The sequence below is a fragment of the Xiphophorus couchianus genome, chromosome 20 (assembly GCF_001444195.1).
Source record: "Xiphophorus couchianus chromosome 20, X_couchianus-1.0, whole genome shotgun sequence".
Classification (NCBI taxonomy): Eukaryota; Metazoa; Chordata; class Actinopteri; order Cyprinodontiformes; family Poeciliidae; genus Xiphophorus; species Xiphophorus couchianus.
In genome coordinates, this window is record NC_040247.1 from 4,117,027 (window position 1) to 4,143,994 (window position 26,968).

The 26,968-nt window shown below is 42.0% G+C and overlaps 3 long non-coding RNA genes across 5 annotated transcripts; 1 reads left to right on the top strand and 2 right to left on the bottom strand.

The window, feature by feature from the left end:
* Nucleotides 1-224: 224 nt before the first annotated feature.
* Nucleotides 225-5,686, top strand: LOC114135242 (uncharacterized). Of its 2 annotated transcripts, XR_003593566.1 has the most exons (4): nt 225-355; nt 474-650; nt 1,004-1,157; nt 3,749-5,686. It is a non-coding gene; the product is annotated as an uncharacterized LOC114135242 (long non-coding RNA). The 2 variants fall into 2 exon arrangements; XR_003593565.1 differs by lacking the exon at nt 225-355 and having other exon boundaries at nt 366-650.
* Nucleotides 5,687-13,642: 7,956 nt separating this feature from the next.
* On the bottom strand, nt 13,643-14,055 carry LOC114135240 (uncharacterized). Its single transcript, XR_003593564.1, has 2 exons — nt 13,816-14,055; nt 13,643-13,734 (listed from the first exon to the last, which is right to left on the bottom strand). It is a non-coding gene; the product is annotated as an uncharacterized LOC114135240 (long non-coding RNA).
* Nucleotides 14,056-18,777: 4,722 nt separating this feature from the next.
* On the bottom strand, nt 18,778-23,737 carry LOC114135243 (uncharacterized). 2 transcript variants are annotated; one of them, XR_003593568.1, is made up of 4 exons: nt 23,131-23,737; nt 22,671-22,740; nt 19,523-19,666; nt 18,778-19,257 (listed from the first exon to the last, which is right to left on the bottom strand). It is a non-coding gene; the product is annotated as an uncharacterized LOC114135243 (long non-coding RNA). The 2 variants fall into 2 exon arrangements; XR_003593567.1 differs by lacking the exons at nt 22,671-22,740; nt 23,131-23,737 and adding an exon at nt 22,771-22,993.
* Between the last annotated feature and the right edge of the window lie 3,231 nt (nt 23,738-26,968).

Sequence of the window (26,968 nt, forward strand, 5' to 3'; positions counted from 1 at the left end):
TCTTGTCTAGAGAACGGAATTATGCATTACCACAAGGTAGGACGGATTTACGGGTAGCACAGATAAACAGAACACCTGGACTCGGCCTGTTCAGCGGGAACGAGCAGAAACTCGTTGCCAGGGAAACCAACCCGCTGAACTTCTGTTCCTCTCCGCTGATTGGCTGGCCGATGCCGCTAAACCCGCCAAAAAGTTGTGCAGCCAATGAGGAGAGCGGAGGGCGGGGCTTGAGTAAGCAGCTGGGAGAGAGAAACACACTGTAAAAAATAACAGCAGGAGGGAGAGGGAGGCGGCGCTCAGCTGATTCTCTGGTCCAACAGCCGAGCAGCCCTAATGACGTCATCACGTGACTCAGGTGTGTTGAAGTAGAGACGTGTCTAAAAGCTGCAGGACTCCAGGTTCCCTTCTGGGACAGATGGATAATATCAGAGTCAAAACCTACCAGATGTTTTTCATCTGGTTTCTGGTTGCAGAAGCTGCAAAGCAGCAGCACAGAGGAAGATTCTGCACAGAATCATTAAATCTGCCCAGAGGAACATCGGCTGCTCTCTAGGACTCCACCGGTCCGGTTCGGTCCGGTCCGGCTGCCTCAGGACAACCAGGAGCGACTCGTCACAGCTGGACGCCATCAGCTCCAAGCATACTGCCAGGTATCACCTGCTTTCATTGTAATGCATGTCATTTTATTGCTTAGTTCCTATAATGATAATAAAGTTTATTATTATTATTGTTATTATGTTATCTCTGTTCACTTACAGGTAACTTTTCAGCAAGATATAGAAGCTTGGTTAAAGTCAACAATATTTTAATATTTATAAAGCTGCAGGCATTTTATAATCTTGTTTTAAGCTAAATAATCTGCCAGTAGTTCATTTTATCATTAGTCAGTAAATATTTACTGAAAACAAACATACTGGTAGTTTAGTTTTAATTCAGGTGAAGTCAGATATATGCTCTAGAAACTCAATAAAAATAGTTGGTGTTTTGTTTTGTGTTTTTGCAGCATTTCCAGACCGAGCTGCTCGTCCAGAGAAGAGCTTCTGCTGTGACCTCTCTATCACCGGCCCGTTCCTCGCTGACCTTTGACACCGACTCTGTGTTTGTGTCTGCAGCCTGAGAGACGGTTGAGTCTGAAACACAGAAGATCAGCTGAACAGGTGAGGCTTCGCTCCACCGCAGCAGTGTTGTATAAAGTACTGAAATCTCAGAGTCAAGTAAAAGTATAAGTACCTCTCCAAAATACGACTTTGGTAAAAGTCCAAGTCACTGACTGAAATGTTACTTGAGTTATTAAAGTCTTAAAGTATCTGAAACTTCCTGTACTTAAGTATGGAAATTACTGTAAAAATGGATGTACTCAAGTAATGTAATGAAAAGTACAAGTAAAAAGTAAAACAAGGCAAATGTAGTTTGAATGACATTTTTTATATTTTGGTAAACTTGTCAAATACACTTAAAATAATGTACACAACCAAGTGCAGGCAAAATTAAACCTGCTAATAGATATACCTGCAGGCATCATTTAGTTAAGAAAATTAGGTGCTTTACCTATAGCACAAGGTTAACTTAACCTGCTTTACAACTGAACCAGCTTCTTAGTAAACCCTCCAGGACAGAAAATACAAAGTTTTTGTAAGCCTTAAGTTTTCCCTTCAAGTAAGGTCAGTGCTGAAAATGAGAAAAATAAATAGTACAGAAAATGCGGCCAACATGAAGAAAAAGATCTGTTACGATTACTCTACTTCACAAATCAGTGAATCAGTCAATGCTACAGTCAGTAGGTGGTGCACACAACTGGTCATTATGCAAAAGAAAAAAAACCCCAGAAAACTTTGGAGCGGGGGGGGGAAGCCCACTGACGCGGCTCAGGGATTACGTGACACGCAGCGCCGTGCGCAGTGCCCTACAATGCACTGTAAGCTATGTAATGTGTTTTGAGGCAATTGACCAAAATCCCGGACAATTTTTAAATTCCCCCCGGATATCTTTTTAGGTCTGAAAAGTAGGACATGTCCGGGAAAAAGAGGACGTCTGGTCACCCTATCACCAGCTGGTGGTTCCCCTGGAGCCGTGTCCGACGTAGTTGCAGTCGTTGTGGTCTCGGTCTCCTCCTCCATGTGGCTGCTGCTGATTGCGAGACTTGCTTTGTGTTTAATGGGAGAAGCGAAACAGGTGGATCCTATTGGAGGTGATGAACAAGCCCAGGCAAGCAGGCTACAGACTTTGTTCGGTAGCCTGCTTGCTACTTGCTAATCAGTAGGTGGGGTCAAAACACTTTGTTTCTCTCTCTCGCTTTTTTGTAACGAGTAACTAAACCACACATTGAAAATGTATCGGAGTAAAAGTACACAATTAAGTTCGGAAATATAGTGAAGTAAAAGTGAAAGTCATCAAAAATTTTCATACTCGAGGAAAGTATGAAGTACTCCAAAATATACTTAAGTAAAGTAGTGAAGTATTTTTACTTCGTTACTATACAACACTGCACCGCAGGTCTTGATGCTCGATTCTTGTGTTTTGCTAAAATGTGCTATTTTTTCTTTGTTGTCGTTCCTACTGCTAATTAAATTTGATGAAAGATGATTTGAAGAAGAATTCAGTGTGAAACGTTTTCACTCCGAAAGCGAAGAATGTAGCCGCCACCCAGCAGCGCTCTGTGTAGGCAGTAAAGATGGCCGCCACCATCACTGGATGCAACATTATGGTCAGCAGACGAAAGAAGCTGATAGAAAGCTAACAGCTAACAGCAACGGCCTTTAGTGGATCTGCAGCTTCTGACCCGGTTCTGTTTGGACCGAGTTGTGATGCGTTCACTGACTGCTTCATCACTTCATCAGATTGACCGTCTGGCTTCTTCTGCTGCTGAATTGTGACGCATGTCGGCTGAAACGTGACGTTCAGCCTGCTGACGTCTGGAAACGATGGGATTTAGTTTAGTTGGAAGCGGCGGGCCGCACGCTGGCGCAGTCGATGGCGGCGTGGCCTGGCAGCACGAAGGTCCGGGGTTTGATTCCTCCCTCAGTCCAGGCTGACGGGTCTCTAAGTTCTCCTTCTCTGGATGGTTGTTTGTGTCTCTATGTTGTCCTGCGATGGACTGGAGACCTGTGCAGGTGACCCCACCTCTTGCCCTTTGACCTCCGAAGGTAGACAGCAGGACCCTCTGGACCCCGATAAGGATGAAGACGACGGATCTGAAAGAGGATCAGATTTGTTTTTTATTTTGGGTGGAATGACGGGAGGAACGTTGACTGATTCTAGAAAACTGCTGCTAAACAGCAGCTCAGCATTTTTTACAGTGTGCAGTAAAAAATCAGATCTGCTGAAGTTCATCCAAGAATCACTTCCTGTAGCGAGAAAGGCTTTCATTCAGAACCACGCTCCCAGGGAGAACCGGAACCGACCCGGTCCGGTCTGGTCCAGGTCGGTTCCGGTTTGTAAGGAGCTTGAAATCCTGGAAAATGCCTGGATTTCATTGAAGTGTTTTCAAGGTTTGGAAAATTCTTGATTTTCAAACTGCAGTTAAGTAATAAAGTTTAATGTAAAGTTTGATTAAAAGCTTAACATTATTTACAGACGTTTACATTACATTCATTTCATATTTTTTCTTCCTCGCTGCCTGGAGTTAAATCTGAAGTAAAAAAAATGTCAAAGAATTATTAACAGTAAATGATGTCATGAAATAGTGAACTGAAACTTTCTTTTGAGTTCATTTGTATTGTTTTAATTTATGAGCTGAATGTTCCTGCAGCTCTCCTGTTGTCGCCTGGTTCACAGGCTGGCCTCAGTAGCCGGGTTTCTCCGGATCGGCCGTTTCCTCCTGAAACACGGTGGACTGACCGCCGACCGAAACGCAGCGTCTGAAGAGAAAGTGACGAATGAGAGTCGAGTATTTGAGGATTTTTCCAGGAAGAATCTCCCTGCAGACGAATCTCATGGCTGGTCGTTATTCTCAATTCAAAGACTATATAAAGACAAAATATTTTCAATTCAGAAATTCTTTTTGCATCTAAATTATTGAATAAGTATCTAATGGAATAATAATAGAAACATTTTCATCTGTTAGAGTCTGTGTAATGAATTAAGTGACACTAACAGGTTGAAGTGATGTTAACCAGTAACTGCTGATGGAGACGAACGCTGTGGTTTCCACATCTTTCATCCCCATAAACATGGACTATTCAGACTGGGAAACGTGTTGCACAAAGAGAAACACGGTGTTTGTGTGTCCAGCTGGCCCGCAGCATGACTTCCTGCTCTGAGCTGCTTTTCAGCCAGAAACTCTCAGATTATTTAGAGAAGCTGCGTTAACTCGTCTTCATGAATGCTTATCATGATAAATATTGATATTTATCTGGAGTTGTGCTCCAGTTCGTTGAGAAATGATGAAATATCAATTGCTAATTTGAAACAAACTTTTAAAATGTGATGAAAAGTAAAATGGGAATTAGACGGATTTCCATCTGCTGGCACAAACCCGACCAGAGACTTCCTGTTTCCGTTTAGCAGTTAGCGGGGATCTGGGCCGGTTAGTGGGGATCTGTACTGGTTAGCGTTTAGCGGGGATCTGGGTTAGCAGTTAGCGGTTAGTGGGGATTTGGGCCGGTTAGCGGTTAGTGGGGATCTGGGTTAGCGGTTAGCTGTTAGTGGGGATCTGGGTTAGCGGTTAGCGTTTAGCAGGGATCTGGGCTGATTAGCGATTAGCGGGGATCTGGGTTAGCGGTTAGCGGCTAGGAAGGATCCAGCTCTAGATCTGATGCAAACGAGTCGCCTGAAGCAACACAAACAACAGGAAAGTTTCACCTGTCCGGTTCGGCCGCTTGGGGAAAACCCGGATAAAAAACTGATTTGTTTTCCTTTAACTGCAATCAGCCGGAAATCATCTCCCTGCTAATAATTTGCATGATTTATAACACTGTTTCAATATTTTCCCTTCAGGACATATTTGCATAAAACATTTCCATATCAAACGTTTTTTATTTGCTTTCAAATCAACCGATCTGAAACTGAACGCTGCAAAATACAAAATCTTACCAAATAGTTTTGTGTTGTTTCCAGTGCAAATCTTGCTCGAAAGTTACTTGTAGTTAGTTTTATCTTACTGTAATAAAATATTTACCATAAACTAAACAGAAATACTTGATAAAATTTTGTGTTTTTGCAGTGAAAATATTTGATTTTCATATAGAAACAGTCTAAAGTTAGAGAATGAAGGAGAGAAGAAGACAGTAAAAGGATGTAAGATGTCCAAATAAGGACTTCCTGTCGGCTGCAGCTGCTGGTCCTGAGATAAGATGTCCGTTTGCCTGTTTGCTCAGCGAAGCCGATCGCTTTGAGGCTTATCGCTACCTGTCAATCATTCACAACGCTCCGGATTACACAGGAAGCTGGATTCAGGCGCGGGGGTCACATCCTGCCGCCGTGTGGTTCTGGTTCTGATGAATGTTTTCACACCCTGCCGCAGACTTTAATGGTTTTACTGGGATTTTATGTGAAACATCATAAACTGGTGGTGGCTTTCATTTTATGTCAAATAAAAATCCAAACGAGGCGTCAGGAATCTGAGTTTATCCTTTGGAGTTGATTTCCTCCAGCCTGGAAACATTCACACTGCAAAAACACAAAATCTTACCACTTATTTTAGTCAACTTTCTACTGCAAACGTCTCAGTTCACCTAAAATAAAACAATCGAACTTCAGAGTAACTTTTCACAAACTTAAGTCAATAATTCTCAAATATTGACAAAGTTTTCTTCCTATGGCAGAAATAATCCCATTAGATTATTCCACTAATAAAATGGGAAAATGTGACAAAAATGATTTTTTGTTTTACAGTGTAAACCTCTCAGCTGCCTTTTTGTTTTACAAGTTAAAATTTTTCCTCCCCTCCCCGACCTGTTGCTGGTTCCAGCTTGATGAACCTTCGTAGCCTGGGACTGGGATCAAACGGGTCGTAGCTAAGCTGAATTGAAGCCACACTTTTCAGAATTTTATTGACATAAGTTTGGATTTGGTTCTGACCCGGTTCTGGTTCTGGTGTGATGAGGGTGTGAAAACGTTGCAGAGAGAATTTATCTGATGTCTGGTGCTGAAGTGGGTCAAGTTTGCTTCGTGCTTCCAGAGTGGCTCCTGTAGACCGCCACGCTTCAGACACTGGTTCTGGTTCTGGTGGTTCTGGTTCTGATTCTGCTGACGTCCTGCTGTGACCCAGAAGAGAAACTAATAAAACAGATTCAGGTTTTAATTGGGTAGAAAAACCGTGAATGAATGAATGAATGAATGAATGAATGAATGAATGAATGGATGGATGGATGGATGGATGGATGGATGGATGAATGAACGGATGGATGGATGGATGGATGAATGGATGGATGAATGAATGAATGGTCATCCAGCTGATAGTATCAATCAAAGCTTCACTGGAAATAAAAAAAAAGAATCAAATTAAAATTCGTCAGAAATAAGAAACTTTAAGAAATGATGAAATAATTTTATTGTTTATCAGGTTTTGTTTTCGATCTGAAGGAGTTGCTGCACATCTCCGGTTTTTATTCCAGGAATTTAAGTTTGGGAAGATAAAAAATGCTTTGTAATATTTTGTGTTTTTGCAGTGCACTGTCCTGATTGTAATTCAGATCATATTTTATTCACCAAATTATTGTTTGAACATTTTGTGCACAAATTGTTTGAAGAAACTCTCATGTTGACTGGCCGCCTGCGTTCTGTGGTTTCCTGTTACGCCGCGTGGCGCCGCGTGGTGATGCGTGTGGTGATGCGTGTGGTGATGCGCGTGGTGATGCGCGTAGCGCCGCATGGTGGCGCTGCGTGGTGATGCGCGTGGCGCCGCGCGCTCTGCTCTAGTTTCTCTCCTCCTGTGTGAACGAGTGACTCATGTTTCTTTACAACCCGCCTCTCTGCCATTCATCAACGTTTGTTTCCGTGGCGGCGGATCAGAGCGGACCTGATCGGACCTGACCGGGTCTGGACCGAGTCCAGAACAATCCGTCACGCCTCGCCGCTCCTGAACTCTGAGCTCATCTACAATGAGGTGAAAGGTCAAAGTTCACTGGGAGGATGGAGGCAATCGTCCAGCAGAGCTGAATTCTTCAGGTTTGATCTGAATATAGGCGAGCTGCGACCTTTAACCTCTGAACAAAGAGAGTGAAAGCAGCGCCGATGAGTTTCTTCCTTCCTTTGACTGAAAGTTAAAGCAGAAACTTCCTCTCAGCTGTTCCAGATGTTCTTCCTCTTTCCTTTCACAGTTTAAAGAAATCGGACAGAAAACCTGCAGTCGCTTCGTTTGCTGCACTGTAAAAACACAAAATACTACCAAGCAATTCAGTTTGTGCCACAAATATCTCAGTTTGCTGGAAAGGAGCTAAAACTAACTTCAGCTTCATGTAGGAGAAGAGATTGTTTCACCTCAATAATTCCTTTATATCGATAAAACGTTTTAGTTCCACTCACGTTATTTCACTTGGGAAAAATGTTTTATTATAAGTGTAATAATCTGCCAGAGGAAGTGGAATTTTTAATCAATATGAATGAATATTTTATTCAAAACAAGCTCCTATTTCTGTTGTTTTGTCTCATTTGCTTGGTTGTATTTTGTGTTTTTACAGTGTTCAGTCTCCCTTCTTCCAGCTGACTGTGACGGTTAACGACTTCCTGCTGCAAACTGTTTGGTCTGCCTTTGACCTCTGACCTCTGCTAGGCCCTATCCCACCCTGTCGGCCATTTTCTGCCTCCATAACTTTCTCTTCAACTTTTCTTCCCATCGCTGCGGAAACGCCCGGCCTGCAGCTGCTGCACGGCAGCATGCGCTGCAACTGGAGAGTGTGTGTGTGTGTGTGTTCTGTGTGTGTGTGTGTGTTCTGTGTGTGTGTTCTGTGTGTGTGTGGGTTCTGTCTCCTCAGCTCTGCCTTCAGCTTCTCTGTTGCTGTGAATCTTTGAGTCTCTGAACAGGAAAGAATCAGGAACTGAACCACAAACTGAGTGAAGCACGGTGGTGGAGGCCTGATGATCTGGGCCTGATCTCCTCTGCTGATCCAGAGTCAGTCTGTCCAAGCTGAAGCTGAGAGCTGCAGCCATGCAGGGGCAGGAGGCACTACACTGTAAAACACTAAATCTTGATTTAAGCTTGTTTTAAGTAAACAAAATCTTGGATATTTATAATACTGGGAGTTTTTTTCCACTAATTAAACAGTTTTTCCCATTTTCTGTGAAATAATGTGCCAGTAGAATTTGAGCTTTTTATCAATATTAATGAACTATTTATTGAAAACAACTCTAATACTTTGCTGTTAGTTTTGTCGTATTTTAAGTGAACTGAAACATTTGCTCTAGAAACTAGACCAAAATACTTGGTAAGATTTTGAGTTTTTTCAGTGAATGGATGGATGATGGGCTGTTTGGGGATAAACATCAGTAAATGTTGTTCTGTTTTAATGATGTGTTTAAATTACATGATGTGAGAAACTGATGAAGTCAGACTGAAATCAGCTGCTTAAGGTTTGGTTCTAAAATCTGTCGCTGCGTTTCGGTTTTCATGCACAGCTTTTCCATTCTGGACCCTTCTTCCAGTAAAGACAGCACAGTTTATTTATTTATTTATTAATTTATTTATTTATTCATTTATTTATGTGAAACAAGTCCGTACTGCCTCCATGCATTGCATGGCAGGCGCCTTTTGTTCTACACCCAATAGAAAGTCTCTTTATTTTTCTTTCTTCCGTCACCGTTAACGCGGCTCGTACCGCTGCGTGCGCCCCCACAAATGTGGTATCGAAACGTGCGGCTCGATGCCGAGAAGGGAGCTATTACTTTTTGTGGGATTCGGAGTTACCATGGCAACATAATTCGCGAAAAACGACACCACAAAATCCCATTCAGCGAGGCAACAAAGAAATCCTAAAAATACCGTATTTTTGAGGATTTTTTGTGTCGTCATGAATTCACGTAGAAATGCCATTCAAATGTCAATTTGTAGATACGTCCGTGATCTCTTCTAAAGTGAAGGCGGCACGTCGATACGAATTACGTTTTGTCCACAATTTGTCTCTAAGCAAACCAAAGTTTTAGATTTTTCGTAAAATTAGAGTGTAACTGACACCAACTGCCGCTCCGCTAGAGTGAGAGACGGAGTGCCATTTTGACCCCAAATCATTTTTTAACTCGCCCTCACGCCCATAAATATCACCCGATTGGTATCAAACTCGGTCATGACATTGATACGGGTGCCTGCTCCGGTAGAATGTTTTCGAAATTTTTCTAGGGCTTACGGTTTTCTGTCAAGGTGCTTTAGAGCAAAGTGATGCGACAGGATTTGCTCACGCTCGCTCAAGCTCTCACCCATCGACTTCCATATACTTCTGAAAAATTTCAGACCTCCGCTCACACCATCTTTCCGTCATCGCTGTTATTACTGTGAGTGAGGTAGAGATATGAATTGCGGGACTATCGGAGACGACACATGGCCCTCTCATACGCTTCAAACGGGTTTCCAATACGTATTACGGCTCCCGAACGGGAAGGAGTTGTTCGGACTGCTTTTTTTGTCAAACTGTCTGGCTCAAACAGAGAATTCTGTCTCCCCCTGTGTGTCTCACTCACAGCTGGCAGAGAGGATTAATTACCATAGCAACGGAACACAGGAGGCTATTGGCTGCTGGTTAGGACTACAAATACGCATCACTGTAGTTCTAACTATGGCGGAAGACTCAGTTGAAACAGAGGAGGACTGAGCTGGCATTTAGAACTACTTGCTGCTATGGGCTGTATATTACTGATTTAACCCAAACACTGTTACTCATAACATTTGTGTAGCTCTTTAAAATAAAGCTTACTGAAAATTTCAAAATAAATGCCTCAATATTCCTCTCAGGTTAGTGCACCGCTGTAGGCAGTGCAATAATAGCCTGTATTATCTTTTTCTCTCAGGTTAGTGCACAGCCTTGCGATTCACTGCCTTCTATTCTTTTCCCTAAAATAAGCTTTTAGCTATTTTTCTTACTTATTAGCCATGTTTAGGACACTGAATGTAGAAAGTCAATGTAAGACAACATGCTAGTGGTGCCCCACATGCTACTGACAGCATTTAGGCTTACATTAGCATTTTGGCTAATTTTAGCTTATAAACTAATTTTAACATACTGAATGGTGCAAGTCCATGTTAGTCAACATGCTTGTGACTCTCCACATGCTACTTTGTAATTTATTAGCTAAGGTTAGCATTGATGGTAATTTTTAGTAAAGAGCTTCCTGCTTTCCCATCGCTGTAGTGAACTTGGTGCTTACAAAATGGCTCAGCTTCCGCTTCAGCTCCGGTTTACTAGTTGCTGACTTATCAAAATCGCGTTTTTAAAGACGCTCTTTCACGGATAAAAAATAAATAACTAAACATGGAAAAGCTACACCAAGCCTGGATTCACTAACAGACCAGTAAGAACTTTGTGAGGCATTTTAAAGACTGTATCTATGAGCGCTACAAGTGGCTAACAGCTAGCACTGAGCACAAGAACATTTGGATGTTATTTACAAGTAATGGGTGAGTGTTACTTTTCTGTTACATTCTTATACAAACTTTACTGAATATTTTTTCTTCTAATTGTTCACATGTGCTATTTGAGCAGTATGGATTGATGTTGAGCTTCACTGGGGAACATGGAAAAGTTTAGCTAAATTGCTGGCTGTTCAGTTATGTTTTGGTTGGCTGCATTGTTGCTTTACTTGGCGTATTTCTGTTTATTTGCATATTATTGGATACCTGTGGCTTGGTGTGGTGCATCGTTGCTGTATTGCCCAGCACAACGTGTGTATAGTTCAGGTTTAGTTGAGTCTGTTGAATCCCTGACTGAAACCCCGCAGCACGGCCCTGTTGGTTCTACTGGAACCAGAACTCCATCATCTGCTCCACCTCCAGCTGCTGTGGTTCTCTGAGTCAAACCAACCTGTTCCCCTCCTGGCCTGTGGGGGCGCTGCACCAAGAACCACTGAAGGAAACCACACAAAAACCTCTGAAGACACTGAGAGCAACTTCCTTCTTCACCAGATGGAAACAAGATGGAGGCGTCAGATTTTAGCAGTTGGAGGATTTCTCTTTAGTCTTTGGCTAAAGACCAGGAGCCATTTCTGCTATTAGCGCTAGGCTAACATGTTAGCTTTGGTTGTATTTACCCAGATTGCCCTGCGCTGTAGTCCACTTCCTGCTTTTGGAGCGGTCTCCGGTCCGCTTGGCGTTCACATTCAAACTGAACCAGAGTTCACTTCAACCGAACCCAGACTGAGGTTTGGAGGACCAGAGGTCAGAGGTCAATTAGTGTTTACAACTCACCAACCGACCCGGACCTTAAAGGTAGACAGACCGGAGTTGGATTAAAGCGAACCAGAATCTGGTCGAGGCGGACCGAGTTGTTTTTTAGATGTAAGATTCTGATTTTAACAGTTTCTTGTAGGTTTTCTGGATAAATAAAATCCCGTCTTCATGAATCACTTTTCAGTTTTGATTTTCTTTTTTTCCTTTTCCTTCAACATTGATTGTCATTTTAAAAGGTTTGTGTGCAAGTCTTAGACTGACTGTTGGGAATGTTTTTATCTGCTGGCTCAGACTTTCAGTGAAAACAGCGTTTCTTTCTGCGTTGCTTGAATAAGTTTTTACTTCTCAAAAATTTCTCTCAGCTGCAGCAGCGAGTTTTTTCCGAGTCCTTTGGAAAGTAAGTACGGTAAACCTTTGTTCTGGAAACTTGTCTCAGAATTCCTGAAAGCATCTTCTGGCTTTCTCTTCTGCAAACAGACGCACGTTGGAACTTGGCTGTGGCTTCGTCTCCCATGGGAACGCAGCAGAAAGCGGCTCCCAGCCCAGGACCCGACCGTTGCTCAACACGTTGCAACAGGGCCGCCTGTGAGCTCACCAAGAAATACGAGCCTTCAGGATCACGGTTCAAATCTGGAGGAGCAGAAGGAAAAAAATGAAAGTTCAAGTACAAACGGGCTAAAAGGAAACAAAAAGGGGGAAACTGGAGAAAATTACTTTTTCTACTCGTTGTTCCTCGGTGGATAAAAACTGCGTCGGGTCAGCAGCGATTCCAGCTTCAGTTCCTCGATTACAAACCATGGAAGGCAAAGGTCAAAGGGCAAGATGAGACTCATGTCCTCCAAAGTGAACAAACGAGTGTCAACATTTTATTGATCTTTGATCAGAGATCAGCGCTTCCACCAGTGACTTCATGAATGAATCCAGGATTGGAAATGTTCAGGTTTAGTTTTCACATCCTCAGTTCTGCTCTGGATTAGCGTGGAAGCTAACTCTTGAATTAATGTTGCCAGAACTTCGTCTGGGTTGGGGGACGATACGAATGCTGAGAAGATAATAATTCAGTAGTTTTCAGTCCATTTCTACTTATTATTACATTATTGCAGCTTTAATGATGTCTTATTACATTTTAAAGCCTCATTTTATTACATTAGTTCATATTGTGGCGTTCCTTCGCCTTCGATCATGTTTCTATAATCAACAGAAACATTTCCACTAAAAGTCAACAGAAAGGAACTGCAGGAGCTGCGATCAGCTCAAACAACAGCGCCGCTCTGGAGGAGCAACTTCAGGAGGAACCAGATGCTCAGTTCACAGCTTCAACTCCTTACAGTCCAAACAAGCAGAGAGAAGTCCAGAGGTCACCGGGGTCATCTGAGCGGATCAGAGTCACTTCGCTCCCCTGGAACAACTCTCAGCTCACCAAACATACATGCGTGTGTGTGTGTGTGCGTGCATGCGTGCGTGTCGGGGTGTGTGTGTGCGTGCGTGCGTGCGTGTCGGGGTGTGTGTGTGTGTGTCTGTGCAACCATCCATTTAACTGGCCGTTCGTTCCAAACAGCGGATGTATCGACATGCCCTTTATTTGTAAAACAAAGCCAGTCTCTGGTTTCTCTTGTAAAAGCTAACCATGCTAACTATGCTAACCATGCTAACTGTGCTAATCATGCTAACACACTGAACCACAGTTATTCACCAAGGCTTTGGGTTCCTGCTCACTTCTCCTGTAAAATTAGTAAAACAAAAGAATAAAAAATGGACTAATTACAACAGACTGAAACCTTCTGGCTGCTCACAGATTTGATTTCACCTGGAAGGTAAAACTTCAGAAATACTTTGAATTATTCCAACTCTGGACTCCTTTTAAAGGAAATGGTGATTCAAACAAAATCTTCCACTTTATCAAATTAAAGTCTTGGATTACGGTTTGCTAAGGCTGTAAAACGGTTTGAGCTACTAACAGACGTATAAAAGGATCAAAGCTAAAGAGGTGATAATTTTCTGGATTTCATGACGATGCCACATCGTTTGATGTTAATCTAAAACCTTCAGCCTGACTGGTTTCATCTGGCAGATTGAGAAACGCAAACCAGATCTTATCAGGCGAAAGCAGCTAAAGTTTGAGAGCAATTCAGAGTGAAAATGATTCTGAACCGCTGAAACCCCCAACATCATGCAACAACTTTAATTAGAATTCATTATTATAGAAAAACACATTTCAGTATATTTATTTACCTCACATTTTATGCAAACTGTTTTCAAGCCTTTTTCTGTTTGTCATGTTTGGTTCCAGTTTATGAACCCACATGCACGAACACAATCAGGAGACGCGTGTGCAAAACAATAATGAAGTTTATTGACAAGAGGGAATAGGGTTGGGGAGAAAACACGGAGCAGGAGTCTGGAAGGGGCAACCAGTTCAGCCACTGTCAACGAGGAGAAGCTGTTAGAATATACGAATTCAGGAAGGTGGATGAATATATATATTGACGAAGGGAAAGGCTTACTAGGAGCGGATGGATGTTTCCTTTGGAGCAACAACGGACCCAGGGGCGGCGTGGAGAGGCAACGAACCGTTGGAGGGCGGACAGGTAAGTCAGACTGAGTGGAGGAGCGAACTGACGGCTGGTCGGAGTCTGGGACAAACGACCCACAGAACTCTCCTCTCGGAAAACTCCGGAGGAATCCAGGTAAACCAAGGTAAACAAACACTCAGGCAAGGAAGTGTCAGCTCGCCGCTTCTTAGATACTCCCAGCCTCAGTCAGACAATGCGCCACAGGTGTGTCCCCGGGTTCGACCCGACGCCTCTCCAGGGGCTCTGCTCCTAGGCGGCATCTGGTGGAGGAAGTGGGAAGCAGCAGGCTTCCACAAAAAACAAAACAAAACACCGATCCTGACACTGTTGATATCAAACCAATAACAACATTTTACTTTACTTAAAATTATATTATTGTTATTTGTTAAGGTACTGCATCTTTAGCTTAAGACTGTGCACTGTAAAACATTTGAGTCTAGCTGTGGTTGAGGCTATGGCTAGCTAGCTGCTAATAAATCATTGCTAGCTAGCTAGTTTCTCATTGGTAAGTGTAAATTATCACCAGCTGGTGACAGGCGCCATCGGCTCACTTCTGGTGCATTGTGGGTAAAAAGATCAGCACAAAACCATAAAATATGTGATTTTCTGGAGTTTCGTTCAGAAACTAGAGAAAGGACCCAAACACTGCAAAATACAAAAAAAATCACATTAATATTTTTACTTAAGTACTTAATTTTAAAAGTATGTAAAGTAAAAGCAGCTGCTGAATGTTTTCCTTAATGTCTAAGACTGAATGTTTTGATATTAATGAACAGATCATTGATGTTTTTATAGTGTGGCAGTTCAGTTGGAAATGTGATTCTGTGCATCAGGAACCATCTGCAGAGTAAAATGAATCACAATAAGAAAGAGGAGACGTTATTTTAGCTCCAGGAAACTTTTCAGAATAAAAGATATCTGCATGAAAAAAGACGCAGCTATCCGAGGAAGAGGAGCTGCTCGTTTCCAATTCGCTCGGCATCAACCCCACAATAAAAAATAGTTTATTCAACTTAACAGCAGGTCAATTGTGAACAATAATTAAATTTCCAAAACCTCAACCTGTTTTGAGCTGCATGGAGTTGATTTTTGAACCAGATAATTTGATGATGCGTAGGGGATAGCGCGACCCTGTTTGGAGGCCTTGAGTCCGTCGTGGGTTCGAGTCCCGGACCCGACGATATTTGCTGCATGTCTTCCCCCCTTTCCAGTCAGCCTACTTTCATATAAGGGACACTAGAGCCAACAAAAGACCCCCTGGAGGGGAGAAAAACAACAACATTTGATTAAGTCATGGATTATTTTCAAACTAACAAATCAAAGAAACGCAATGTGACGTAAAAGTTACGAAATACACAAAAATATTGTAGAAATGTAGTGGAGTGAAAGTCAAAGGCAGCCAGAATTACATCTAGTCAACATGAACAATGTTCTTTGGTTCAGTAACAAACTGGTGAACTTGAATCACCTTCAGATGTTTTACAGTGCATGAGGAAGAGCCTCAACGCGTCGATCTCTTTAAATGGGAAACGAACGGCGAGGAGCTTCTTCTGCGCCAGAATCAGAGGAAGTTGGTGAAACTGCCAATCAATAACCAATAATCAAGGAGCTGGATTTCAGTCGCCGTGTTCGGCTGGGATGTTCCGGCATCCGGTAACTGTTGGCCGGATATAATCCCATTCCCCGTCTGTCCTGATCCCCACACACACCCACACACACACACACACACACACACACACAGAACCAACACGGATGTCCTTAACGGGTAAAAACAGGAAGTTGTTCACGTCCCACTGCAAATTCCTAATCTCTCTCTCACACACGCCCACACACACACACACACACACACACACACACACGCCCCCACACACACAGAGAGAGGGCCGGCTGGCTTTGAGCTGTCAGGAATGAAAGCCATTCTTTCTGTGTGACTCAGCTCTGACTTTCTATAGGCTGAGGAATGCAGTGGGCAGAAGAGGAGCGCTCTGATTGGCTGGAATGAAACTGTGGCTCGGTTTGAATTGGAAGAAGTTCAAGCTGCTGTGAAATGTAATATCAGAATGACTAAGAGGTTGCTTCCCATTTTCCTCATTATTAAAACGGGACTTACAGGAACCTGGGAAAACAATGTTCCTGTGGCTTCGTCATTCCGCCAGAGAAGACTGACGACTTGCTGAGTCACGTTGGCAGCAGTCGATCTGACCACAAAGGAAGGAAGAGACTCCAAAGGGTCCAAAGCAAGAAAACTGCAGCAAAACTCTGAAAACAACAGCCACTTGTGCTAACCCAAGGGATTACAGAGGAGGAAGCATAACTTTACCTAAAAGGGAAAAAAAGAGGCAAAACATGAAATGAGATGATTAAAGTTGGTCCATCATGTTTCATACAACCGGTCACGATGGATCTGTGGTCTAATCAAAACATGGTCATTACATTTTTGATCTAAAATCATTCTGCCTGTTGAGCTGGTTCAGAGTCGCTTTAAATCCAAGAAACCGCTGCTGGCCACGCCTCTGACCGCTGCTGGCCACGCCTTCAACCACTGATGGCCACGCCTCCGACCGCTGCTGGCCACGCCTTCAACCACTGCTGGCCACGCCTCCGATCGCTGCTGGTCACGCCTCCGACCGCTGCTGGCCACGCCTCCGATCGCTGCTGGTCACGCCTCCGACCGCTACTGGCCACGCCCCCAACTCAACATTTACACTCTCACCTGAAAGGGGCAGCAAGCGGATTCATAATTATATGACAGTGCATCTTTGAAAAGCATCAGTGGAGCATCCTGCACAACCAACCAAAATGCAGCAAGTGGTTTCTGGATGATGAGTCAACAAAACTCTTTCAGCAGCCATTGTAGAGCAAGAAAACCAGCTGACCAGATGTTGGAGATCAGCTGGGGTTTCTAGGCAACGGGTGGAGCTCTGATTGGGTTGCTAGGCAACGGGTGGAGCTCGGCCTTTAGATTCAAGAAGGAGGTATCTGAACACATCCTGAATTTTCTTTTCACTTAATATTTTTAAATATTTAAAAGATTTTTCCTTTTTCATTCTATTTTGGTTTAATTGGGTTTGATGTTTAGACTTTGAAAAGCTTCTGAAACTAAAACAGTTTTGTCTGAACTGACTGAAGTCCAATTATTGATCAGTTGGGTAAAACTGAACGTTGAACGGTTCTGACCCGCATCACTGCGACGCCGCCGCGCTGCGCGGCCGACCAGGAAACGGAAAGCAGAAGGAAAACATTCAAAGCATTTCTGTCAAACTGAACCTGAAACCAGATGATGTCATGAAACCAGGAGGAAATATTTGAATAATTCCCTCATGGATCAATGGTTTTCAGAATCAATTTGAACTTAAAATGATTTTCCCCAGAATCTTTGATTCAGAAAGAACAGCAGAGAGACATGAATGATTCATTTTTCCATCCAGTTCAGTTTTCATTTTATTCAACTGGGAAGTTTGAAGCAGAGAAACCAGCAGGACGAAACAGACGATCTGACAAGCCGGCGAGGAAAACGGCTGGCTCTGAGCAACGGGAGGCGGAGCGGCCGAAACCAGGAACTCAGACCAGATGATTTCTAGAAACTCAGGAACGAAGGGAGAGAAAAAAACGAGACATGAAGTCATAAAACCAAAAACATCAGAACTAAAACAGAATTCAAGATTCAACAAACCAAACATGACGAGTCAAGAGAACCAGCGATAATAATCAATAACTCAACGATAATAATCAATAACTCAACAATAATAATCAATAACTCAACGATTATAATCAATAACTCAACAATAATAATCAATAACCCAATGATAATAATCAATAACCCAACATGAGCCAAAAACACAAACTGATCAATATTCTGATAAATCACTGAATGGCTGTTGGATCAAGATCCTGGTTCTGGTTCTGGTTCTTCTTGGACCTGATTCTTTGCAGAAACATTAAATTTTTCCAAGTTTTTTAGTTTTTTTCTGTAAATATTTTTAATTTGAAATAAAACTAAAGTAATTTGTAATTAATTATTCAGCTGGAAATAAATTATTTTATAATTATTGAATATTTATAAAAAATATTAATTTGTTGCACTTAAAACATGAAAATTGCTAAAACTTATTTAGTTTCACTGAGAAATTTGCACCAGAAGCTAAAAAAATATTTAATATTTTGTGTTTTTGCTAAAACAAATTTATTCAGTTTCTTTGATTATTTATTAAATTTTTCCTTCATTTTGCCTCCATCATTTAATATTTCTTTAACTTTGTTTCTGAAATGAAAACAAAGCAGACAGAATAATTAATCAGTTTAAAGTTTTATTATTAATGTTGATTTGTCTTATTCTGCAGCAGATATTCAAATATATTCATATCTGAATGAATCTGTGGCGTCAGGACGATTTATCCTCTGGAAAAACCAAAACAACCAAACGATGAAACTTGACGAAACGTCGATGTAAAAATTAACGACACAAAATAATAATCTGAATTTATTCGCTCCTTAAATTCCAATTGGATCCGTTTGGGTCGGTTTGAACAGGAATGAAGGATTTTAGAAGAGAAAACTGGAGCTCATTTCTGGTTAAAATTTAAATTATGAATATTTGCTGTGATGGTTTCTCTGCATCGACCTAAAGTGGTTCTGATCATTCTGATCATGTTCTGATCATGTTCTGATCTTGTTCTGATTGTTCTGATTGTTCTGATTGTTCTGATCTTGTTCTGATTGTTCTGATCTTGTTCTGATCATGTTCTGATCATGTTCTGATCTTGTTCTGATCATGTTCTGATCTTGTTCTGATTGTTCTGATTGTTCTGATCTTGTTCTGATTGTTCTGATTGTTCTGATTGTTCTGATCTTGTTCTGATTGTTCTGATCTTGTTCTGATCATGTTCTGATCATGTTCTGATCTTGTTCTGATTGTTCTGATTGTTCTGATCTTGTTCCGATTGTTCTGATTGTTCTGATCGTTTTGCCTGTTTCCTGTTTGCGGAGGAAGCTGCACCGTTCTTCAGGAACAGCCTGTCCTCCAGCAGAACCCGCACATCCTGCCGACTCGCTGGCTTGTTTACCAGATTTTGTTTTTAGGAGACGACAGGAAACGTGTTTCAGCTAAATATTGATCACTTATTAAATCAATCAACTCATTGATTAGACATCGATTCCTGAATATTACAAAGAAATGAAGGGAAAAAGCAACTAAAACGTTTAGCAGAAGAACTTTAATAGACCAGAGGAGAGTCTGTCTGCTTGGGGGAAAACTTGGAGGAAGGACGATCTCAGGTGTTTTCACTCTGGTTTCCTGCAGAAGTGAGAAAGGACGTCAGTCTCTGATCAGGAGAAGCTTCAGTCAGTTGATGCCGACCCAATAAAATTCATCTCCTGCAAATAAATAAAACTCAACCTTTGTTTTTAGTTTCCACATAAAAACAACAAAAACCAAATAAATGCTGCTGCTTTTCACTTGCTGCCCTGAAACCGCCTGCTGCAGTTTGCTCCAGCCTGCTGCAGTTTGCTGCAGTTTGCTCCAGCCTGCTGCAGTTTGCTGCAGCCTGCTGATTAATCTGATTTAATTTGTCAGATTTTGCTGTTTTTGATAGATAAATTCGTTTCTCACCTCGTCTCTTCCTGTCAAACGTCAACAAACCTTTTTGTGCTGCAGAGCCTCTGCGAGTGTTTTGAGCCTCACAGGAAGTTGTAGTAACCATGGAAACCGAGCTGAGCTTCACCTGTTTTTTTCCGGTGGTCTGCGGTCTCATACGCCGTGACTTCCTGCTGACAAAGGCGCCGCCTGCTTCCAGGAAAAACATCGAAGATTAAAGGAAAGACGAGTCGATCAGATTCCATCGTCACATCGGCTGGGATTTCTGCACAACTTTAAAGTTTCCTTCATGTCATAGAAGATAAAACCATTGAAAAACATTTTCATATGTTTAAAGTCCAGACTGCGTTTCAGTTGAACCAGAAAAATTCAAACATTAACAAAGATTTTAACTTTTGCTGCTGAATTTAGGTCACATCTGCAAAACTGGATCTCATTTTAACATTTGGTGAAAAACATGAAAGGTTGTTTAGAGCTGCAGAGACAGGAAACAGTTTCCACTTCCTTCAGATTAAAGGCCTGCGGTTTAACTTCACAGCACATCAGCTGGCTCAGGGTGCACTTACTTATCGCAGCGTTAATAAAACAGATTTTATTAACATCAGATTAAATGCTGGGAAGTTTTTATGTTGATGGCAGGAAAGATCTGCTGCAGCTGTCTGTGTTTCAGCACATCCAAAGAAGCCTCTGACTGGAAATATTTTCTTTATTCTCTTTGGTTTGTCTAAAAGCTGCATTGTTTAGAAACCTGCAAATAAACTATGAGAATAAAATTGCATAAATTTATGACTTTATTGTCATGATATTTATTCTTTATTCGGTTATGAAGAACCGACTCCCTGCTGTTTGTCTAAGAATGGAGTCCAGAAATATGAAGGTACAGAGAAAATATTCCTAAGATTTACAACCTGCATTAACTGGTAATTAATCTCCATCTTGGTCTTTTATTTGTTCCTAAATCATCCATAAACCTTTTATTGTGAAAGGTAGAGACACGCCTTAACCACAGAGCCTAGATAAATACACCAACACACACTCGCTCTGTGTGTGCTGTTAGATAACACCTAGGGAAGAAAATGTGCCAAACACCCACACTCTGTTTCCCATGGGACGCTCGGTGTGTGTGTGTGTGTGTGTGTGTGTGTGTGAAGGTGAAAGCAGCTGCATGAACACAGGTAGGATTCTTTCAAAGTACGGAACCGCCCTTTTTTAACCACCGATTAAAAGTTACAACATCTAAAAGCATCAACCTTTCACACACTTTCCCAATCCGAGTCAGACCGAGTTCTGGTTCTGAGGCTCCAACATGTTAACATCCAACTTCATGTGTTTCAGGGTCGATCTTCCTCATGCAGCAGAGTTACATTTGGAGTCCCTCAGGGCTCAGAACTTGGCCCAGTTTCTTTAAACGTCCTCCGTTACGCTGATGATACTCAGTTTTATTTGTCTATAAATCCAGATGAACTGAACTAGAGTTTGGACCTGGATGACTTTCTGGAGACCAGGCTGGTCTCTGGTGCTTCTCTGACACGTCCTCTGCACTGTTGCCAAAATGACTAAACATTCGTCCCAGCGACACGTAGAGAAACTAATCTGGAATATTAAACTAATCTGGAATATTAAACATCTTTACTATGAGAAAGTCCAACCATTTCAGGATGAGCTGATGATAAATAAATAAAGACGCATCAAAAGCGTTTTCCTTCAAATCAACGTTTTCTAAAGATTCTCTGATGTTTCCGTCTGCAGGTTTCAGATCTGCTCTGAAAACATTCGTTTACTCTTCACGTCTTTTTGTGAATAATTTCAGCTTGAACATTTTTCCCTGAATGGATTTTAGGTTCTGACAGCAGGATGAAGTCCTGTACCGAAGACCGGAACCAACCGGATCCCAAACGATTCCAGGACCTGACTTCTTCTCTCGGTTCTGGACAAACTTTCACGTTTCGTCCAAAAGTTTCTTTAGGAACAAACTGAGGCAATAAAATCTGAATGTTGATGTTGAAGTTTTGGTTCTGATAGAACCGGGTCTACTGGACCATCAGGAGGAAAACAAACTAAATTCACTTTTCGGGTTTTTAGAATTTCACATCAAAAATGGATTTTTGTTCATAACGAATCAACTTTTTGACATAAAAGCTCGAAGATGTGTTTGAGTCTTAACTTGTGAACCAAAAGACTTTATTATTCACATAAATGTCATTTTGAGCTGCATGTTGCTGCAGAGCTGCTGACAGGCAGCAACATGAACGCTTCACCAACGCTCCGCTAATCTCCTGGGGCTTTCGTCAGAGGAACCGCTTCGTTTCACCTGGAGCAGCGTTTGCAATGAAACCGAAACTAACCAGTCGGCCATGTTTCAGCGCGGTGGGCTTTCAGGGTCAAAGGTCATTCACTCACGAAGGGACCGGCAGCCTGGAGACAACCGGGACGTTTAGATGTTCCTCAGCTTCAAGAATTCACCCAAACACTTCACATTTAAACTTCCGGAGCCGACCGACCGTTGGAGATTTTTCACATCTATCCAGTCCTGGAAAGTCCTTGGGCAGCGAGGAAGTGAAGTAACGGACCAATCAGAACCAGAACCAGAACGAGCTTAGCTGCTGGTTGATGAGCTGAGACAACAAAAACATGGCTGCCATCGTTATGGGAACGAATCAGCAGAAAGACTCGTTCACCTCCATCAGCTCTGAATGGAGGCTGTAGCGCGCGCACACACACACACACACACACACACACGCACACGCACACAGACACACGCACACACACACATTTTCCCGTTTAGCAGCAGTTTAACTTTGTTCTTTGTTTCTGCATCAAACATTATGCTGCAATATTTCTAAATTAATGTTAAGTTATTACATTGTTTGGTTTGTCACAAGATGCAAAGAAACAGAGCGCTTTAAAAATTTAAATAAAACTGAGGATTTAGCAGAAACGGAATCAGTCGATTCAGTCAGAAGAAGAAAAACCAGAATATTCAAACATGAATGATTAAAACCATGACATGAAACAAACATAAATCCTTTCAACTGAAACAGAAACTCAAACCACATCCTGAACCCACAGCAAGTATTAAAATTAAAATAAAAATATCCAAAAATACTGAATTTATACATTTCCTCCTACAATTGAGCTTTGGTCAGCTGTTAAATTAAATACTGATGAATCTGAGCATCTCTCCTGGTTGAACCTGAGGATCAGCTTTTAGCCGCGCTGCTAATCTGCAAACTGGAGTTCCTCTGCTCTGCTGATGGCGCTCCCTGAAAAATCAATGTGAGGAAAAAACTCACCGACGTCAGAAATCTTCCACACCAGAAGTTTTCCTACTGTTAGAAAAACAGCCTGACTGGCGTTTTTCCAAAGTAAGAACTAACTAGCCTCACGTCAAATGAGAACCGTAATTACTGAAGAGCTACCAAAACATTAACACTGCTAATACTGCTAACAGCACCAGTACTGCTAACAGTGCTAATACTGCTAACACTGCTAATACTGCTAACACTGCTAATACTGCTAACAGCACCAGTACTGCTAACAGTGCTAATAACGTTAACACTGCTAACATTGCCAATACCACTAACAATGCTAACACTTAGAGCTGAAATGATTGTTATCAAAATAATTAACTAATTTAGTAAGAATATACTTACTAAATATATAGTGCTTAGTAATACTATACTTTCTTAATCCCAGAGGGAGATTTCAGTCCAACTCGGAGTCAACAGGCTGTAAAAAAGACGATTGAAACCCAAATGGAACAAAAACCTGACAATGTGAGTTTTGCATAATTGATCCCCTCTAAGAAGAAAACCTGCCTGTTTTCCAGGACCTGGAAAATCCCTGGAAAGTTTCCCAGCAACAGCAAAGCAACAGCAACCGTTGCAGAGATTTCTCAACTCCGTTTTTGTTGCCACAGCAGGAACATTCCTCAGGGTTGCTCAAGACGGACCGGTATTCAAATTGACTGACGCAGCAGCGCAGTATTTGGTTTTTATTTGCATGTGAGCAGAAGGCAGCGTTCCTGCTGCTTATCTGCCTGCAGCGGGCTTTGTTTATGCTCCTGCATCCACAGGGCCGTTGTCCGCCTGCATGCTGCCGACACGCAGCAACCGACGCCTCACGGCGACGGTTAGAGCTCGGCTCCAACTGGCTGCATTGGCACAGAAACTATTTATTGTTTATTATCCACAGCTAATTGTTTAGTCGTGTCGTTTCCTCAGGCAGAAATGAAACTTTCCCACTTTAACTCTCTCCTTTCTACTTCACCTTCCTGGTAATTTATTCTGTAAAAATATTTTCAAAAAGAATAAAAGTTTGTCAATGGGACAAAGAAACTTCATCCAAACTCATTGCAAAGCACAAAATCTTACCAAATATTTCTGGTTTTGTTTCTGTTGTAAATATTTTATTTCACTCCAAATTTAGAAGAAACTTTTTATCATGTTATAGGAGCTTAATTCAAGTCAACAATTCTTTAATATGGATGTAGAAAAGCTCCGTTTTTCTGGACGGCGTGTGAAACATCTGGGTCTCACATTGAGTTCAGGGAAGCTAAAATCATAAATATTATAGAAATTATTCTCCTCTGATTTTCCCAAACAAACGTTTTACTTTCCTCTAACGTAGAAAGTTCTCCTGGTTCAGATCTTCTGCTCCGTCTCTGACCTCCAGGCCGCAGGTTCTGGTTCTGGTTCTGATGGAGGTTTCCTTCTGTTAAAAATCAGTTTTTAATTTCACACATTGCTACCAATAGTTTGATAAACATACAAGCTAACCAAACACATCGGTTGTCGTCGGTTGCTGGTTGCCATCGGTTGCTGGTAAATATCAGTTGCTGGTTTATTTTGGTTGCTGGTTGTCATTGGTTGCTGGTTGTCATCAGTTGCTGGTTGTCATCAGTTGCTGGTTGATCGGCAGCTCAACGGTTGATCAATGTGACTTTATTTCCTTTGAATTCAATATTTTTGCCAAAGCGGTGGAAATGTTGCCGTCACTGTTTGACGTGTTAAAGTTGCGTTGCTCTGTTAAAGTTGCGTTGCTCTGCTAACTGATCTATCACAACGTTTGTTTTTTTAAGTGTTTGTTGGCTCTAGTTGCCTTTATTTGAAAGTAGTTTGACAGGAAACAGGGTAATGAGGGGGGAAGACATGCGGCAAATGTCGCCAGGCTGGGACTCGAACCTGTGACCACCGGCACCAGACTAAGGCCTCAATACGTGGGTCGTGCGTTGCCCCTGCGCCACCACAGCAACCCTGGCAACCCCAACAACGTTTGGTTTTTACAGGGGAGTGAAAACTTTCCACAGGTTTCAGCTTCTTGCTCAGAAACCAAGAGTTTGTCCTGAGAGCCGATCAACAGAGAAAAACTGAAAGTTGAATCATTTCTGAATGACGGATTGAAACTTTGCTTCGGTTGAACTGAGGTTCTGCTGTACAGGAATGAGTCAGTGCACTGCAAAACCACAAACTCTTACTATGTTCACTTGTAACGGCATAAATGGCAAATGACATAAGCTGCGGGAGGAACCAGTGTTTTAATCAATATCGATGAATTATTGATCTAAAACCAGATGCTACATCTTGCTGAGTTAGTTTTGTCTTTTTTGAAGTGAACTGAGATATTTGCTCTAGAAGACAAAAACCCTTTGTAGGATTTAATGTTTTTCCAGTGCAGATGCATCGATCACAAAGTTTTATCTCAATATTTTGCAGTAATATTTTATTCAAACATTTCCAGCAGAGGAGATCTGGACAAAAACCAAGGAGTTTATGGTGACAAATCAAAATTCTTACTAAATGATAAATGATGTAATTTACCTATTTGCAACATTTGATTATTATTGAATATCATTTGAATTTTAACATTGTTGCAAAGCTCAAATTATTTAACTGTTATCAGTTATATTGCAGCTATGAACATAAAACCTGTACAGGCTCTGATCTTTGAATAGAAAACCCAGAAAGCGACGAGGTAAATTTCCACCTTCAGATCAGAAAAACACGAAAGCTGTCCTGTTACCATCCAGGGGGAAAATCGTCAGCCTCCAGAAAACCCCAGGTGAACCATGAAGGAGATGCAGATGAGGCTGTGGGCGTTTAGCAGAACTGAGCCGCTGTTTCGTTTCCACGCCCAGCATCGGAGCCACAGACACACAAACGGCTGAAAATGTGACGAAGTGGCAGCTAAAAAAAGATCCAGTAAATCCTGAAGTTACTGAACACAAACAGCCTGCGTTCCCCCACAGGGGGATCCACATTTATGGTTCTTAAAGTGTCGAGATCATATCTAAAACAGAATTAACAATAACAACAGTAATAATAATAATCTGTACAAAAGGAATATCAGAGCGAGAGAGTCGGCTGGTTCATTATTTAAAACAATATATCAAATGAACTAGTTGCTCCAAATGCCAGTTTTTATCAATTATTCTTTTTAAAGTATAATTTCATTTATAACCTTAAAATGAATCTTCAAGAAGTTGACCAAGTTATTGTGGCTAAAGTCTGAACACACAGTGATGCATGGTGGTGGCAGCATCATACTGTGTGGATGGATGTAAACATACATCCTGAGCTACAGGGAAGGTTTAGAAGAAATGTGTTAGAATGGCCTAGTCAAAGTGTGCAGAGATGGGAACGCTGATATCCATGGAGGCTCTCACTCCATTCTGACTGAATTTTTCATTTTCCTTAAATACAGAACCTGATGGTCCGGTCGACCCGGTTCTACTGGAACCAGAACATCTTCTCCACCTCCAGCTGCTGTGGTTCTCGGAGTCAAACCAACCTGTTCCCCTCCTGGCCTGTGGGGGTGCTGCACCAAGAACCACTGAAGGAAACGACACAAAAACCCATGAAAACACTGAGAGTGGTTTTAGCGGTTGGAGGATTTCTCATTAGTCTTTGGCTAAAGACCAGGAGCCATTTCTGCTGCTAGCGCTAGGCTAGCACGTTAGCTTCGGTTGTATTTACCCAGAATGCCCTGAGCTGTAGTCCACTTCCTGCTTTATACGTTATGTTCATTAATCCACCTTTATTTGTTGTGTTTTCTATTATTGGAGGAGAATGTCACCGGTTGGTTTTGAGTGGAAAATCAAATGAAATCATGAAATGAAGCAGAAAGCAGCAGGGGAATTACCTGCACCCTAGTTTTTCAGTTTCTCAGAATGAAACTACCAAACGTTACGACTCGTTTTTAATCATCGGGGATGCCAACGGTGTGTCAGACCTCAGAGTCTGAAATCTCTGAGGCTCAAACAAGCGAGTCTCACGCTGTGCAAGTCATCCTGGCGCTGAAGCTCCACATAAATCATTAAACTGCTCAGGATGCAGAGAGCAGCTGATAAACGTCTCTGAGGCGAAAAATATCTGCAGTTGTTGAGCTTTGAGTCTGGGGGTGTTTCCAGGCTGCCGAGGCGTTTGGGAGGAAACAGAGAGTGAGTCAGGCGCAGACCCCGCTCACCAGCAGCCCACTGCCTGAGACTTTCCA